Source organism: Taudactylus pleione, unplaced genomic scaffold (assembly GCF_031769625.1).
Source record: "Taudactylus pleione unplaced genomic scaffold, aTauple2 ptg001041l, whole genome shotgun sequence".
NCBI classification, from domain to species: domain Eukaryota; kingdom Metazoa; phylum Chordata; class Amphibia; order Anura; family Myobatrachidae; genus Taudactylus; species Taudactylus pleione.
The window spans coordinates 880,435-899,128 of NW_028285442.1; the positions used below are offsets into that span (position 1 = coordinate 880,435).

Here is an 18,694-nt window from a genome sequence, read left to right on the forward strand (position 1 = left end):
CCTTTGGCAAATCCATGGCTCCAAGGGTATTTACTAAAATTATGGCTGTCATAGCAGCCTATCTGGGTATCTGGCTTCTACCATATCTGGATGACCTCCTCCTGATTAGTTCTCCAGAATTGCTTTACCACCTGCAACTGACAGTTGCTTGTCTACAGGCGCACAGGTGGTTAATCTATTGGTAAAAGTCCTCCCCAATTCCCTCAGAGGATGGTTCATTTGGGAGCCCTTCTGGATTCTCACCAGCAAAGAATTTTTCTGACTCCAGAAAAGATCTCCACGCTGCACCTGCAAGTACGCAGATGTCTCCTCAGTCGCCGGGTGTCAGTCCACCCAGCAATGCAGGTTCTGGGATCCATGAAGACCACATTCGACATGGTGGAATATGCTCAGTTCCATTCCAGGCCCCTGCAGGGGATGATCCTCTCCAGGTGGAACGGGTTACCCCACCCGATCAGGGCTCTGACAATGGTACTCTCCGGGTGTGTGCCTGTCTGTCTTGGCGGCTATTGATGTCTCATCTAACCAGGGGTCGCCCCTTTTGGATTCCGGACTGGATACTCCTAACAACGGATGCCAGTCTCTGGGGATGGGGCAGTGACCAGTCCACACTCCTTTCAGGGCCGGTGGACAGCTGTAGAGGCATCCTTGTCCATCAACATATTGGAACTGGCAAAGCACATTGTTCACGGAAAGCCCATGCAGGTTCAGTCCGACAACGCCACCACAGTGGCTTACAGCAACCATCAGGGAGGCACTCTAAATCGCGCAGCAGTGTCAGAAGTGTCACGCATTCTGACATGGGCAGAATCTCCTCTTCCGGCCATTTCGGCAGTGTTCATTCTGGGAGTTCTCAATTGGGAATCGGACTTCCTCAGCCGTCACGACGTGCATAAAGGGGAATGGTGTCTTCATCAAGAGGTGTTTCAATTCCTGTGGACAAATGGGGTCTCCCGGAGGTGGACCTCAAGGCCTCCTGACACAATCACAAGTTACCAATGTACAGGTCCAGAACAAGAGATGCGGAAGCAAGCCTGATGGATGCTCTGTCAGTAAAATGGACCTTCCGGTTTACGTACCTATTTTCTCCAGTCTCCCAGCTTCCTCGAGTTCTTCGGAAATTAAAACAAGACTGAGGCACTGTCCTGCTGGTGGCTCCAGCTTGGCCCAGACATCATTGGTACTCAGATCTTCGGAGTCTCTCCATTGACACTCCTTTCCTGCTGCCTCAACGTTCAGACCTGTTGTCTCAGAGTTCTTGCCATTACCCAGACCTGGATCGTCTGTCTTTGACAACGTGGCTCTTGAGACATCCCTCCTAAGGTCCAAAGCATTCTCTAGCTCAGTCAACACAATGCTTAGGGCGCATAAGCCTGCATCTGCCAGGATCTACCATAGTGTGGCATACATATTTCCAGTGGTGTCGTACAAGATGTTACGACCCTCAGGTGTTTTGAATTTCCATAATCCTGGCATTCCTTCAAGCTGGATTGGACTTCAGCCTACGCCTGGCCTTGCTGAAAGTGCATGTCACTGCACTGTCAGTGTGGTTCCAACGTAGAATTGCTCCACTTCCGGATATACACTCCTTCCTCCAGGGTGTCCTCCGGATTAAACCTCCCTTTGTCCCCCTCCAGTGGCTCCTTGGGATTTGGCAGTAATTCTTCGGGCCCTCCAGGGTCCTCCATTTGGACCACTAGATTCAGTGGAATTTAAGTGGTTGACAGCTAAGACTTTTTCTTCTGGCTATTGCATCTGCCAGGAGGGTGTCAGAATCGGGAGCGCTCTCCTGTCGTCCTCCCTTTCTGATATTTCACCAGGACAGGGCGGTGCTTCATCCTTCCTAAGGTTTTCTAGGTTCCATATTAATCAGGAAATTTTATAGTACCGGCTCTTCTATCACCAGACCTCTCGGCAGGTGAGTCCTCATTGGATGTGGTCCGCGCCCTCAGGATTTATGTGGACCATACCAGTTTTCCTCAGAAATCGGACTCCTTGTTTGTGCTCTATGGATTTCACAAGAAGGGATGGCCAGCCAATAAACAAACATTGGCTAGATGGTTTCATATGACTATTTCAGAAGCTTACGTGCAGGCAGGCCTGCCTGTTCCGACTTCTGTTAAGGCTCATTCTACTCTCTGTGGGTCCTTCTTGGGCAGCTCACTGTGGCACCTCGGCTGCTCAGCTTTGTAAGGTCGGCCACATGGTCTTCTGTCCAGACCTTTTCTAAGGTTCTATGCATTTGATAACTTTGTCTCTCAGAATGCTTCCTTTTGGTCACCAGATTCTCCTCTCAGCGCAGGAGAGTCCCCACCCTTGAAAGGAATGCTTTGGGACATCCCCAAGGTCTCCCTGGTGGAGCCTATGGATCCTGAAAAAAGAGTTATGGTAAGAACTTACCTTAACTGTTTGAAGTTAATCGGGTCCACAGGGCAAAGGTGTGGGTTATCAATAGGAATGTTGAAGTGGTGTATGGAGGAAAGTAAGTGTTTGGCAGGAAAGAGAGCATGGTAGCCAGTCATTGAAACCCCCTCCCTATTCTCACTGAAGTGTAAACCACCATATAACAGGTGAGCTGGAATAATGGTATCGGTCACTGAGCCAACACATCTACAGGGTATGATGTCCTATTGTCAACAATGAAAATATAGAACATAATAATGACATCAAAATGTCATGTCACCATGGCCAAATGTAGACACCCAAAAGGTCGATACTGATATGAAGCAGACATGATTATTTAGTTCAACTTATTTCATGACATTTTATCTATGTTGGCACAGAATGTAAGCATATATTGTCAACATAGGTAAAATACATTCATATTTTCCTAAATGTTATATCTAGTTAAGGAAAATTAAAATACATTTAATTGTTACGTAATAAAATTCTTAGAACTCCTCCCCTTCCCCTAATGAACTTTACTATTAATTGCCCGGGCCTGATGGAGGGGCCCAGCGGGGACCAGAGTCCACCTCCCCTGCACCTCCTTACCGGTCATTGGCAGCTGCAGCCTGTCTCCTCAGTCCAGCATACACTGCTTTGTGCTGTTCTGCAATGGGACCAGGGAGGCTGCTGCCGCTGATTATACCACAGCTTTCTCCTCTGGTTGTGTCGGGGAAACAATCGCACACGGTGCCCCCCCAGGAGATGTGGCCACGTGTATTTTAGGCAAGACTGACTACGTGTGTATGTGTGAATGTAATGTGGTGTTTTTGGGTTATTTTTCCACCATTCACTCCTAAAATCTAGCTTGTGCTGTATGTATATTAGATTACAAAGTACAAGTTTTTTTTCTCATATAATACTATCATTGCTTTCATTTAACAGAGTCAAGTAAACGAGATTGGTCAACAATGGGATGCCGCAAAAGAAGAGATTAAAGAACTAAAGCGGTGTGCGGATAAACATATGATGATTTTAGAGAGTAGAAACATTGACCCAGGCAAGTAAAATTTAAGATTAATAGACAGAGCACATAAGCGATTGATCACTCTCAAAAAGGAATAAGATGTCTATTCTAAAACTCCATTCTCTTTATGTACTGTCTGTGGCGGGATGTAGTCAGCATCCCGGCGTGCAGGATTCCAACGGCCGAAATAAACTGTCGGGATCCCGGAACCAGAATACCGATCACCAACATCCCGAAGGTAAGTATCGGGCGTTAGGGGGAGGTTAGGTTTAGGCACCTGGGAGGGCTAAGGGTTAGAATCCAGACACCCATAAGGGCAGAAGGAAAGTCTGACTGTCAGGATGCCGCTGTTGGTATTCTGACCAGAGGCATCCCAACCGCCGGGATCTCATACCCAACCCAACGGTGGTATATGACTTTATAAAAAAAGACATATCAGCGCGCACCTTGTCTATAATAAATGTGTGTATATGTATGATACAAAATTTTTTATTAAATATTGTAGAATATTTTTTTAAATAAGTGTACAAAACTATCAATATATAAATAAATACTTCCTATATGTGATCTGTTGAGTTGTGCAAACTAATACCAGTATAAACACACAATACAACATAAATTATAAAATAGGATATTTCAGTTCAGGTTTTGGAGAGTATAGAGAATACGCCCTAGCATTTTTTACTTCCCCCTTAGGCTCCTTGCATAAGCATCTCTGAATAGTAAACCTAAAGTGCCACATGCAGTATGGATAAGGTGCAGCATATAGTCTTGTAAGTCAACTTGTTAGTAACAATGGCTCTCTCCCTGAGAACTAGCTTATGTAACTGATGTAAATAAGGTGCTGTGTTCAATATTGATAAGATGCTTCATACAGTCAATATAGCTTATGCTCAGTTTTTTTTCAGTTGAACCTCCTGGTATACGCAGGAATCAGCGTGCAGTATAGGAGGGTACGCTACCCGTTCAGCTGTATAATTCCATACCTTACAACTGTCAGTCCTTGGCGGTCACCGCTGATGGGGTATGTTGCATTCACTCCTCAGCTCGGGTCCTAGGTGGCTTCAGTGTCTTTCCTGTACGGCTGTGTAATCCACGTTCTGTGTGGGAGTATGCATGTGCCTTCCTAATTGAGGATAAAATAATGGTAGAGCTGGCAGGCGGCTTAAATAGTTAACAAGAAATGACACGGAACCTCCGCAAGTCTCTTGTTAACGTTTCAATTCCAAATACAGAATTTTCATCAGGACATAACATACAAAACGTACAAACACTTATCTATATACCCTCCACCAGACACCCAAATGTGAAGTGCTGAAAGGACCTTGCACACTGACGCCCGTCAACTCCATTCGGGAACCAGTCGCGGCGGGGCCAACGTCCTCAGTGGGAGGCCATGTTGCTAAGTGACAGAGATCAACAATAAAATTACAAACAGAGGCTAGCGCATAACGCTCAGCAATATAGCGAGCAAGCCAATTAATATTTCTAGAGCATGCAAATACCTTAGTTATGCCTCCAATAATACAAACCAGCATTACACAAAAATGCACAATAATAAACCTGCCGTTAGCAATTAATTAAAATCGGTACTAGCTGAGGCAATATCTCGAATCAGCATTAGAAAACAGAGGTGCATCTCAACAATCATTGAGAACAAGATATTAAACATAACCATAATCAAGGATATCAATTCTAAATCAAGCAATTGAGTAAGCATTGTTCATTTAATCCTTTAGGGCTCATTGTCTCTAGTCTATAGATCCAACAAGCTTCCCTTTGCAACAATAATTTAGATCTATCCCCCCCTCGATGGTGCTCAGGGATTTGATCGATCATTTTATGTCTCAATGAACTTAAGTTATGTTTGGCATCCCTGAAATGCTTGGCAACAGATTGATCGGATGCCCTGCCTGCGATAGCCAAACGAATTGCACTCCTGTGCAACGCCATTCTCTTTTTAAATTGACGTTTAGTCTTTCCAATATATGAAAGTCTGCAGGGGCACCGAATAAAGTATACCACAAATCTGCTTGTGCAGGTAAGGATATGATGTATCCGAATTTTCTTTCCTGTCATAGGATGAGGAAACGAATCTCCGGTCTGCAGAAAGCTGCAGGTGGTACAGTTGAGGCACCAATAATTACCTGGTTTTTTAGTTAAAAAATTAGTTTTTCTTACCTTGGAATCCCAACTAGTAATATCGGTCCTAACGACCCAATCTTTGATATTCTTGGCTCTTATAACAAGGAACCAGCGACGCATTTTTAAGCAAGGGCAAATCTTCCTCCTGGTTAATCAGAGGCCAGTGTCTCTTGGCTTTCTTAATAATTTCTGTACTAGCAATGGAAAATTGGTTAATAAACAACATTTAGTTCTTATTAGATTGTCCAACTGATTTCTGCAGCAACTTGGATCTAGGTATATTCATAGCTTTTACTCTGGCTGCTGTGAGGGCCAAAGTAGAATACCCCCTTTGCAGAAAACGATTGTACATAAGATCCATCTGCTTTTCCTCCTCCACTCTGTCATCACAAATACGTCTCACCCTCACAAACTGAGAGAATGGTAAGCCTCGTTTTAGGGCAGCTGGGTGATGACTAGATGCAGCCAACAACGTATTGCAATCAGTGGGTTTATTATAGATTGAAGTGCAGATTTTGCCTTCCTTCTGTGTCACAGCTACATCCAAAAAATGGACATATTTATTACTGATCTCGTACGTAAACTTAATGTTGGGATCATTTTGATTGATCTGGGACATCTCTCTAAATTCAATTTCTGAGCCCATCCATAGGAGGAACACATCTATATATCGCTTGTAAAAGATGATTTTTGCTGCATTTACAGAATCTTGGAAAAACAGGTCCTTTTCCAGAGAAAACATGAATGCATTCGCGTATGCGGGGGCCACACAGGACCCCATCGCATACCCTTGAAGCTGGATAAAGAAATCTCCATTAAAAATGAAGAAATTCCTTGTCAGAACCAAACGTAGTAGATCCAGGAAAAAGTCTATATAAAAAAAGTATCAGGGCCACAATAATTACCGTTATTAGTAATAAGCCATTTCATTGCCTCAATACCCCTATTATGGGGGATGTTGGTATAGAGGCTAAGTACATCTATAGTGACCATAAAGAAATCAAGAGGTAAGTATGCCAAATCCTTCAAGTTATTCCGGAACATAGTAGTATCCTTCAAAAAAGTGGTCTCACTCTGAATTACCGGCTGAAGATATAGATCCAAATATTTCGAGCTGTCATAATACAACGAATCCCTGGCCCATATTATTGGCCTACCAGGCGGCTGTACACTATTTTTGTGCAGTTTAGGGAGCAGATAGAAAATCAGAACTCTAGGTGCCTCATGAAGCAATGAGGTCGCCGTTTTGTAAGTTATTATATTATTGGACACTGCATTAATCAGAAGGTCTTCCAATTCCTTATGAAAGGCATTTGTTGGATCACTATCCAGACGTTTGAACACATCAGTGTCTTCCAATTTGCGATAAGACTCTCTTTTATAATCCCCTATCCCCCAAACGGCATTGACGGGCGTCCGTGTGCGAGGTCCTTTCAGCACTTCACATTTGGGTGTCTGGTGCAGGGTATATAGGTAAGTGTTTGAACTTTTTGTATGTTATGTCCTGATGAAAATTCTGTATTTGGAATTGAAACGTTGACTAGACTTGCGGAGGTTCCGTGTCATTTCTTGTTAACTATTTGAGTGCCGCCTGCCAGCTCTACCATTAGATATATATATATATATATCTATCTATCTATCTATCTATCTATCTCTATCTCAAAAGTTTGGACACCTTCTCATTCAATTGGTTTTGTTTAAATTATTTTCAACATAGTGAAGACATCAAAACTATGAAAGAGCACATGGAATTATGTTGTAAACAAAAGTGTAAAACAAATCGAAATATGTTTTATATTTTAGATTCCTCCAAAGTAACCCCCTTTTGCTTGGATGACAGCTTTGCATTCTCTCAATCAGCTTCATGAGGTAGTCTCCTGGAATGGTTTTCCAACAGTCTTGAAGGAGTTCCCAGAGGTGCTGAGCACTTGTTGGCTGCTTTACCTTCACTCTGCGGTCCAACTCATCCCAAACCAGCTCAATTGGGTTTAGGTCGGGTGATTGTGGAGGCCAGGTCATCTGACGCAGCACTCATTCACTATCCTTCTTGGTCAAGTAGCCCTTACATAGCCTGGAGGTGTGTTTGGAGTCATTGTCTTGTTGAAAACAAATGATGGTCCCAGTAAGCGCAAACCAGATGGGATGGCATGGCGCTGCAGAATGCTGTGGTAGCCATTCTGGTTAAGTGTGCCTTGAATTTTGAATAAATCACCAACCGTGTCACCAGCAAAGCATCCCCACACCATCACACTTCCTCCTTCATGCTTCACAGTGGGAACCACACATGCAGAAACCATCCGCTCACCTTCTCTGCATCTCATAAAGACACGGCGGTTAACCAAAAATCTCAAATTTGGTTTAGTCAGACCAATGTACAGATTTCCACTGGTCTAATGTCCATTCCTTGTGTTTCTTGGCCCAAATGATTCTCCTTGTTCATCCTCAGTGGCTTCTTCGCAGCAATACGACCATGAAGGCCTGATTCACAGTCTCCTCTGAACAGTTGTTGATGTTGAGATTTGTCTGCTACTTGAACTCTGAAGACTTTACGGTCTCTAATCTGAGGTGCTGTTAAGTAGCAGTTTCTGAGGCTGGTAACTCTAATGAACTTATCCTCTGCAGCAGAGGTTACTCTTGGTCTTCCTTTCCTGGGGCGGTTCTTATGAGAGCCAGTTTCATCATAGCGTTTGAATGTATCCTCAAGGGCAGTTGCAAAAACCATCAGAGTCCATATCGGCTGACCTTCATGTCTTAAAGTAATGCTGGACTGTCGTTTCTCTTTACTGCGTAGAGTGGTTGGTGCCATAATATGGATTACAACAGTAGTCAAATAGTGGTGTCCACTGTGTACTAACTCCTACCTCTACACAACACAACTGATTTGTCTCAAACACATTTAAGCTGGCCACACATCTAAAGATTTTCTGTCCAGCCAGCCAACTAGTTGATTGGTTGGAATGAAAATCTGGTAAGGTATGAAAGCAAATGACAATCAGCAATTTTCATCTGTTTTCTGGCATTTAGGAGCAAATTCCTGATCATGATTTACTCCCATACGCTACCAGATTTTCATTTCAACCAATGAACTAGTTGGCTGGTTGGATGTAAGTTGGTCTGGTATGTGGCCAGCTTAAGAAGGCAAGTAATTCTACAGATTGACTCTTGACAAGGCACACCTGTTAATTCAAAACCATTCCAGTAGACTACCTCATGAAGCTGATTGAGAGAATGCCAAGAGTGTGCAAAGCTGTCATCAAAGCAAAAGGGGGCTACTTTGAGGAATCTAAAATATAAAACCTATTTTGATTTGTTTTACACTTTTTTTTGTTTACAACACAATTCCATGTGATCTTTCATAGTTTTGGTGTCTTCAGTATTAATCTACTATGTTGAAAATAATTTAAATAAACAAAAGCCATTGAATGAGAAGGTGTGTCCAAACTTTTGACTGTTGTCATCTATATATCTATATCTATCTGCTCTTCATGCCAGGACTTAGTTTGAAGAGGGAGGTACATTCCTATGATCCACTATCAGAAACCAAACTTCTAAAGAAGTGATATTAGTATAGTGTTGAAGGTAAATAATCAATTCAACTAAATCATTATTATAAATATATATTTTATATATATATATATATATATATATATATATATTTATATTATGTGTGTGTATGCTTGCTAAAATCGATGTAGATGTCCTACTCCCTATGATGATCTAAAAAAAGATTGTTAAGAATTAATGTAATTGGTACATAAAAACTACTTAAATATGTATAAAGTAGGGATGTGCAGGCTCGGATAGGTTCGAGTTTGCACGTTGAATTCGGATTTTTCCCTCCAAAAAAGCGGAACTCAGAAAGAGGCTAAACGTCATCTTACATGGACGAACATCATCATTCCTGGACAAAAGTCCAGGAATGATGATGTTCGTCCATGTAAGATGACGTTTAGCCTCTTTCTGAGTTCCGCTTTTTTGGAGGGAAAAATCCGAACTCAACGTGCAAACTCGAACCTATCCGAGCCTGCACATCCCTAGTATAAAGTAGTAATTTGTTTAAGGGATATTCTGAGTTGATCGGCCTATGGAGCTTTTCCTTTTGAGGGTTATCTTTAAGAGGAATTGATTTATAAGAGTGAGAAATAGATTGGGCAAATCTATTTAAATATGTATTTCAAAAATGGTGCAAGTTCCAGGTCTATATTAAAACCTTTTGAGTTAAGTGTCCTTAATGTGAAGATGATTTTTGGTTCTTCCTTAGTTAGGATATCTTCAATATTGCCTCCTCTCCATGGGACCTTTTTTATCTTCTTGAGTTCTATGAATCCAGTGTACTGACTGAGCAAATAATTGCCCTAGTGTTTTGTATGTGAAGTGATACATGTTGTGGATATTATTCTCTAAAATATTTTCTTCACTAAAAGCAAACTGTAATATGTGACCTGCTCCGCAATCCCCAGATATTGCTTGCCTTGGTAATTGTAAGAAGGGTGGGCCTGCAGATCTGCCCACATATACACCTATCCTAAAATCAGGCCAAATAGCCTCATTTATCCCGCCTTGGAATTTGTAGCACAAAAAAACACTGATCCTAAATACCAAGTACACCATTACTGTACTAGGATTCAAAATTGAAGACAAATTAGTGTTGAGGAAAGTCCATAATCTAAGTTGAATAGGAAATGAGGTCAGATAGTAGTGACCAGCACCATGCATCGTTAGGCTTAATCTATGACTTTACACTAGTTTCTTTGCAACAAAATAAAACCTAATCCTAAGTACCCAGTACACTATGGGCCTGAGTAAGATATAGCAAGTAACTTTGCACCTGGACAAACCATGTTGCAATGCAAGAGGTACACTACAAATACATTTTGCATGCAGGGTAAATACTGGCTGCTTTTGTATGTAGCCCACAAAATACTGGACAGCTTTATTTTTACACTGCAATTTACATTTCAGTTTGGACACACTTATCCCATATCTAAATCTCTACATTTAAATCTGCCCCACCTGCAGTGCAGCATGGTTTTATCTAGATGTAGTTACTTGCTCTATTTTACTCTATTCCCTATTCGGAATCAGGCCCTATATGCAAATGAAGAGGCAAATTTGAGGGAAACTTACCACAACTAAGGAAAGTACACAGCATGGGAATAGTGTGAGGACCCATCTGTAGTTCTCATCTAAATTCTGTATTGGTTACATCTTAATGTTTCAATTCAGAGCACTTTTTAATTTAGATAACTAGCGTCTATGCACTAATGACCGCATTATTAGTATATTAGATATATATTAACTTACTGAAAAGTCCCAATAAGTCACTCATTTTGTCTTGAACTCTCCCCTGCCGCAGTCACGGACTCTCGCTCGCTCTCCTAATCCTGTAATTTGGAAATACTAAATGCATGAATTAGACAATCTTCTTTTGAGAACAGTTTAGTCTGCTAAAAATGCAGTGTGAATGGCGGAATTGGCCTATTAAAATAGTGTTTTTTTCCTCATTACTCACTACCATTTATAAGGTCTACACAGAATTTTATTTCTATGCATATGTACATTTTTAAAGTTTATTTGGAGTTTTTCATGCTGGGTAAATAGAAAGTCATTCAGGCTGCTGTGAAATGACATCCTAACTATCATAGGCTGCTTCAGATGACCGTTTTGTAAGAGTTTGCTTACTCTGCCTACCAGCAAGTCACAAGCGCACTCCCCTGGTAATGACACAGGTAGTGTGATCATTGATCCCCCTGGTGCCTGTATAGCCCATTCTCTATCAGGAGCTACAAGGTACATGTTTTGTCTGTTTCAGCCTAGTTTGCTGTGTGTATGGCTCATGTGTACAGTAGACATGCGAGCCAAGTACTGCAATAACTTATAAGATTTGCTCACTTATGAAGTTAATTGGAAATGAATACTTACAAGGCAATAACTTCATTTGTTGATTCAATAAACCAAGAAAGTGCTTTAATATTTTGCTAACTAGTAATATAGAGATTTGAATTCTGTAGAATGTCTTATTACATAATGCAATAATTTGCTTTTCGTAGAAGTAATTTCCTTTGCCAGTAAATTGGTCCAGAAGATAGTGTGTATGATTATGTACGGTCTTCCCTTTCAGTGACAGGTGACAATATCATTGCTGCTGCAGAAGAGACCAGCAAAGTGAGGGAAGAGACCAAGGTAAGGAAACTCCTACTGTATGAGGCATTTGGGCTTTGATCTTCAGATTGGATAAAAATGAAATGGACCCTTTTAAAGGTGATGTGTTGCATATACATGGATGCCCGACCTTTCTGTACTAGGACAATGGGGACTACATTTGGGTTGTAATCTATCCACTTACTATTTTTTTTCTTATATTATATTTCTCCTTTCCAACCATTGCTGGGTGGCAGCCGTTTCCGACACCTACAAATTAGTATAGAAAAATTAATATAGGAAAAAAAAACTGTACTTTAGCTACATTGAGTAACTAAAGAAGTTCTTAATACTGGATTGTGTAACCTAAAACCAGTTGTGTTTTGTTTTGTTAAATTACCTGAGCCCCCATGTGCTCTGCTTTTAATATCACTACAATCAAATGTTACTTCCAAGACCCCATTTTAACTTTTTTTTTTTTTTTGGACCAATCCCCACCCCCTCCACTCTCAGGCGATACATGTGCCCTCTCTCTGCTTCTGTGTGCTGTTAGCACAGATGGCACACAGGGACTGGCACTGAAGCTCGCACCACTTTTACATTATACCAGTTATCACTTTCTTCTCATTAGTAGCTGCAATTCACACTGCAATGTCTCTGATATCAGGACAGGGGAGCTGCTTTCCTATCAGCGCTGTCTGTGCCAATACAATACCTTTTATTAGAAATGAATTATTTCTGCCTCATTATGAGATATGGTTCTATAATGTTTATAGTATCTTTTAAAAATTGTATATTTTCAATGAATCTGTAAGTGCCCCAATAGTCATCTTTTCTTAAACGAATAACTGATTTGGTTTTAGCTGTTTAAAAAGAGTATTACATTGCTACTCCTCCAAGGGTCTCATTCAGAGATGGACGCTAAGGCAATCGCAGCTGCATTTTCACACGCTATACAACTGCGATAATATGCTAATCGTTCCCAATATCACCCGAGCATAGGGACGCCCACTGCTGCTTTCTCATTTGCGTACAACGTCACTTACCTGCGTGAATATTGGTAACATTGAGAAGCCATCTTGCTCACGTGGCAGGTCTGACCAGCCACAAATACTGCAGCTCTCCTGACACGCAGAGCGCTCTCATACTGTGTAGATCGCACTAACTAATTTATGCACGCCCATGTAACGGCATTTAATCGGTAAGATGCCTGTTTTTCTGACCCCAGGAGCAGTTATTAATTTCTATGTGCACAAGACTTTCATATAAACAAAAGCCTCATGCAAGTTGTAATTGTATATAACATGTCAATGCCTTTCCGTTCAAGGTTTTCACAGAAAATCTATTAAAAGAACTGAAACATTGCAGCCTTGTTACCATGGAACACAAAAATCTTGTGCAGGTATGTATTACACACGTTTTATAAAGAAAAATGTTGTAATCAAGAACAATGGAGTTTATGTATCAAGTCGTGAAAAGCGTAAATAAGTAGACCTGTGGAGAAGTTGCCCATAGCAACCAATCAGCTTTGAAGTAGCATTTATCAAGTCTAGAAAATAATAGAGCTGATTGGTTGCTATAGGCAACTTCTCAACTGGGCCACTTCTCCACACTTTTCACTGCTTGATACATAAACCCCACTGAACCCAAAATTAGGAGGTACATAATGTTACGAATTCTATCTATACACACCCATAAGCCACATGTTCAGCCTCTATAATGTAGGACATGGTCTGACTAGGTTTCTCCGATAAGAGTTATTCGTCCATCATTGCAATATATGAAGAAACTTTTCTGTACACACTTTGGGTCTGAGAGTTCTAGATATGTCTGTCTGCAGAGTATCTTGCGAGTTTTTGCTCTCATGCTGTGTAGATGTGTTTTTTGCACTGCACATGCTCTGGAGTCAAGCATCGATAAAGTCAAGGCTATGCAGAGTAGTAAGCATTTAAATCTCCTATCCAATTCTGCTTGCCCATCAGTTACCCAATACTTGCCCCTTGTCTGCTTCCTACTTTGTCACTTTATTGCAGTGTTAAAAATGGTAGTTACTGTAAGTGGACATCCCTTAGTAATATGTCATGTGTTACTGTTACTTGGTATATTTCTCTGCTGAAATTGTGGCGCCTTTAAAAATAAGATAATTAGGAAACAAAACCCCCTGACCTCGCCTGTGTATAGGAAAGGCACTTGCTGTGCATCAAGCTTGGGTCTATCACACTTAATATATCCAAAAGAAGGGATCGGTCTAATCAAAATGATCCTGAAATCTACAATTTACATTTTCAAAATTCTTCAAAAAGATAAAGCTTTGCATGCTAGCTGTGCTGTATACACTGCCCTAGGGATTTACATCCATGTCAATATTTCCCAACTCTCATCCTCGGTTAACCCCAAAGCTGGCCCCACACTAGACCAACTTTCATCCAACTAGTTGATTGGTTGGAATGAAAATCTGGTAACATATGGGAGTAAATGATCAGCAATTTGCTCCTAAATGCCAGAAAACAGATGAAAATGGTCTTTCAGGAAAGTTTGAACAAATTGTTTAGATGAAACATTTAACAAACAGTTTTTGTCCATTTTCTGGCATGTGGGAGCAAATTGCTGATTGTCATTTGCTTTCATACCTTACCATATTTTCATTCCGTCCTATCAACTATTTGAATGGTTGGATGTAAGTTGGTCTAGTGTGTGGCCAGCTTAACAGTGCATGTTTTTACAGATCTTCTTAGTATCAAAATTAAAATAATTGCCTCCACCTGTAGAACTTTTAAAATGTAAGGCCAGTAATGACTACACCTGTGGACCAACTAGGAGACCTGAAAAATGATGCACTATTGGGTCCTTGATAACTGAAGTTGGGAAACCTTGCCCTAGGGTTAAATCCTGGCTACTTCAGGACATTAACATGCGTTATGCTGAATAAGTACCTTTCAAGCCCAGGAGCAAGAAGTATAACTAATGGTGCATACGCACGGTCAGATATGTCAGATGAATGATTTTACCAACGACTTGAACGATTCTAGAGACTATTAAAATGAGTGTAATTGTCCAAATCTGACTGCAAACACAGACAAATCTCAGGTGCACAACTCCAAATTATTAATATATAAATGCAATAGAATTTTGCAATCAGTAGAGGTTTGTAGCATAATCTTGGCCAAGGTTATGGGCCTACCCACCACATCCAGGTACCTCTTTAGGGTAGGTCCCAAACATACTAGGGTTCAAGTGCAGTGTAAAAGAGATAGTTAAGAGCAGCCACAGCTGCATATAAAGAGGCACATGTATAATAAACAAACAGTGAAGGGTTAAATTGTGTTATAAAAGAAAAATGTGTTATAATGCGGTGCCCTGAAACAGATCAACCAAGGCAATCCAGGGGGACCCACGCCCCAAAAATGAACCAAAGTTGCACTACAGTATATAAAACTTGTAGGACTTACCTAGAATTGTGCCTAATACCAGTGTGCATATCTATTAGACTCCATGCTTTTAAACCAATAAGGTAGGGGTGCTAATCCAGACTGAGGGCGTCTCCTTTCCCTCAGGTGTGCAATAAAGCACATTAAATGGAGTATAGGGTAAAGATTTCTGGACTGCACACCCTGTAATTTTACCAACTATTTGAACGATTTTAGACACTATTAAAATTAATGGAATCGTCCAAATCTGACTGCAAACGCAGACTGTCAGATATCGTTATGACAATCGGGAACGCGCATCGTTGCAGGCTCACATGTCAGATTTTCTTTCAGATATGAACTATTTTTAAAATAGTTATCGTCCAGATCTGACAAAAAATCTGACCATGTGTATGCACTATAACATCAGAGAGGGCTGTAGTTTGAGAGTGCATCACGGTAAAGTGAAGGTTTCTTAGGGAACGGTGGAGGAACTGTTTGAGGGAAGAAGGGACAAGTTGAAGAAAGGCAAGTTGGGAGCAGGCTTCATGAGAGAGGGAGTGGGATCCAGGGGACAAATGGAGGGGTAAGACAATGAAGGGGATGACTCCGTTCATCCCTAATGGTGGGGCATAAGGAGTGGCTCCTACCCTCTTAGATGAGAGGAGCTGCCACTGCTCTGACCTGGGGAGGAGGAGATGCAGCAGTCCCTTGCTGGGCAGTGTGGTCATGACCTTTGCACAATGGATCTGGCAGGGACAGGCTCATGTGCATAAGCGATGTTATGCGCATATGTAGCGCCACCATCGGCTTCTTGGGACTGCAGCTGCATTCCATAGAGGGCAGGTAGACCTGCCCGATGGGCAGAGGAGCGACTTTCCACTGGAGGCGCATATTTCTAATCTCAACGTGGCCTGGCAGTGTCAGGGGGCTAAAACTCCTTCCCCTGAGACTGCCTGTCCTGTGTATGATTGGCAGGTAATTCTTCCAACAGGAAACCACTGTCACAGACTGCAACTTGCTCACTGAGATGGCAGATTTTACTGGGTGCAGCCTTGCAGCCCCTTGTTAAAATCTGGAGGGACAGGAGGGGGTTGAGGATGGTGCCAATAATGGATGTAAAGTAGGTGGTAAAGTCCAGGGCCCACAGGGAGGATGGTGGAGGAATTGAAGGTGGCAAAGAAGTGATAAGTATCTAATCTTCTCCCAATTCTCAAGGTAGGACTTAATTAGTGTGAGTAATGACTGTAAATTAGAAGTAGAGAATCTGCGTGAATATGTAACTTTTTTTTTTTTTTTCCCCCCTTTACTCAACAGGATGTGAGCATTTCTGGCGGTAGCCTGTAGGCTTAGATTGTCAGGGTTAGGGTGCAGACCAACGGAGGCTAATGGTAACATCAAGGGCAGAGGTAGTGAGCTGTTGTAGTTGGAAGACAGCTTGTGCAGGGCATGAGAAGTTGGAGATGAGATTCAGTGTAGTAAAACAGCAAACTATTTTTTATTTACACTCCTAACATTACAAGTAAGCAGAGATTTTAGTTTAGCCAAAGGTTCCAAAGAAAGGGCTGCAGCGCAGTCCAAAACATAAGTGGAGAGCCGACAACACTCACCCCCATACGCTGCCTAACATCGCCAGGAGACTGCGCAGTCAGCGGGGAACATCACCACAGAAACAGCAGCAATGGTTCATCCCGCCCACCAGACTTCTGTGCCAAACGGCTCCCATTGGCTAGCTTACGATCTGCCCACCCCCCCCCCCCAGTCTCCTGTGACAGATAGTTAGCCAGTGGGAACTGTTTGGCACCGTAGACTTGGGGGCGCGATGATTCACTGCTGCTGTCACTGTGGTGCACCTGAGTAGTCCCTAATGGGCTTGCAGTTGACAGCGCTGACTACCGGCGATGTTGGCCAGCATTTGGTCTCATTTGAGTTCGCTGGAGTCCCAGAGCCTTAGAAATGGCTTAGCAAGCTTTTCCAGACTGATATATTTCAATAACTTTTCTCTCTCTTCTGGAATTTCTTTTCTCCTTCATCCACTAGAGGACACTGGAGTCGAAGTACAGTGGGTATAGATGTGGGTTAACCGGGAGCTAGCACTTTAAGAATTTAGAAAGGTTACTAGCTCCTCCCCCTCTATACACCCCTACTGGTCAGTCTTAATTTTGTGCCCAGAGAACTGGTTCACTCCAATATCATTTTGTCTGTAATATGACAAAAGATCCTCGATCAGCAATATGAGGACACAGACAGGCACTCCCTGTCTGCTACGATGGAGCTGCTGAGACCCCACTGCAGCTGCTTGCTATTTGCGCTGGGGTCTTTGGCTGCAGAGACCACTGTCTCTGGGGAGTACCTAGACGCGCTGCGTTCGGCATATGTTGCGGTCCACCACCAGCCTTCCAGCCATAAGGTTAGTGCATCCTGGCACCCTGAGTAGCAGGGCTGCCAGGAATATTTACAAGCGGGGAGTTAACAAAGCAGCCTGCTCAGCGCTGTAAACTGGCGCCATACCGCTTATCACAGTGGAAATGGAAGTCTAAATGTGACAAATTAGGTACAGGGTCAGTATGTGTGTATCCATGTTCCTCTGTGGGATACTTATCACAGTGTAAATGGAATTATAAATGTGACAAGAATATCTACAACCGTAAGAGATTTGAACTTAACCTATTTATAGAATTTTCTTATTTTATCTATGGACATTGCTATACGGAATCTATCTTTCAATACCTAGGAGTATTCCTATATATGCCTATTGTTTCTGCATCATCACTCATGTTCATGCTGTCATTTATTTCTGTGTATTTTTTATATTGACTATAGGAAGGTTATGATCCAATTATACCTATATTAAAATAAGGGGAGCCATTCCCTATTTTTATACACTTATGCAAATAACTATCTCATTTGTTCTCCTTTGCCTTTCTAGTCAGCGCTCCCACACCCCTGCTTCTTAGATAGAGGATTCAAATTGGGGACAAGCCAATCCCCCTCAGTGGTGAGCTGCTTCTAGAAATTTACTCAGTTCCAGTTTCTGGAGCGCCTAGGGTTCTTTTGTGAATCAGTCATCTACTTCCATGCTGTGTGAAAAATGTGCTTCAGAGCCTCAGATTGCTGCTTCACCAACAATGTGCTCCAGTGGTGTAATCGGTATAGCGCACGGTACTTAAAAGACAGTATCTGTTGAGCAATGCTAAGATAACTGAAGTACAGTGATCAGCCCAAATAGGTTATGTCTCATCTGTCTGTAGAGCTGGAAGCTTCTCGCAGAGAGGTTGCCAGATCTCAGACATCAGCCATCTCTGAACAGATTGAGCACGTTCTTTAGCCAGATCTGTAAAAGGGCTCACAAATGTTATGTCAGCCCAGGCCCCTTCCATGGCCTCGTTCTCGCTAAAAGACTGATTCAGAGTCCCCTTAGGTGGGATGAGTCGGAAGAGGGCGAGATGCCTGAATAAAAAGGTGAAGTTCAAATCTGAGGAGACGGAACCTTTATCTCAGGGTGTAAAGGCGTTGATTGCTGCAATCCACCAGGTGTTACATATTAAGGATTCTACTACACCGTCTGTCTTTAATAAAAGACAAAGAC

General features: G+C 42.0%; 1 long non-coding RNA gene across 3 annotated transcripts in view; it reads left to right on the forward strand.

Annotated features, from left to right (window-relative positions):
- LOC148454008 (uncharacterized) overlaps nt 1-18,694 on the forward strand; it is a 70,153-nt gene that overhangs the window by 46,518 nt on the left and 4,941 nt on the right. For all 3 annotated transcript variants that reach the window (XR_015874850.1, XR_015874852.1, XR_015874851.1), the window contains exons 4-6: nt 3,331-3,445; nt 11,679-11,740; nt 13,026-13,100. This is a non-coding gene — a long non-coding RNA (uncharacterized LOC148454008). The remainder of the gene's footprint in view (nt 1-3,330; nt 3,446-11,678; nt 11,741-13,025; nt 13,101-18,694) is intronic.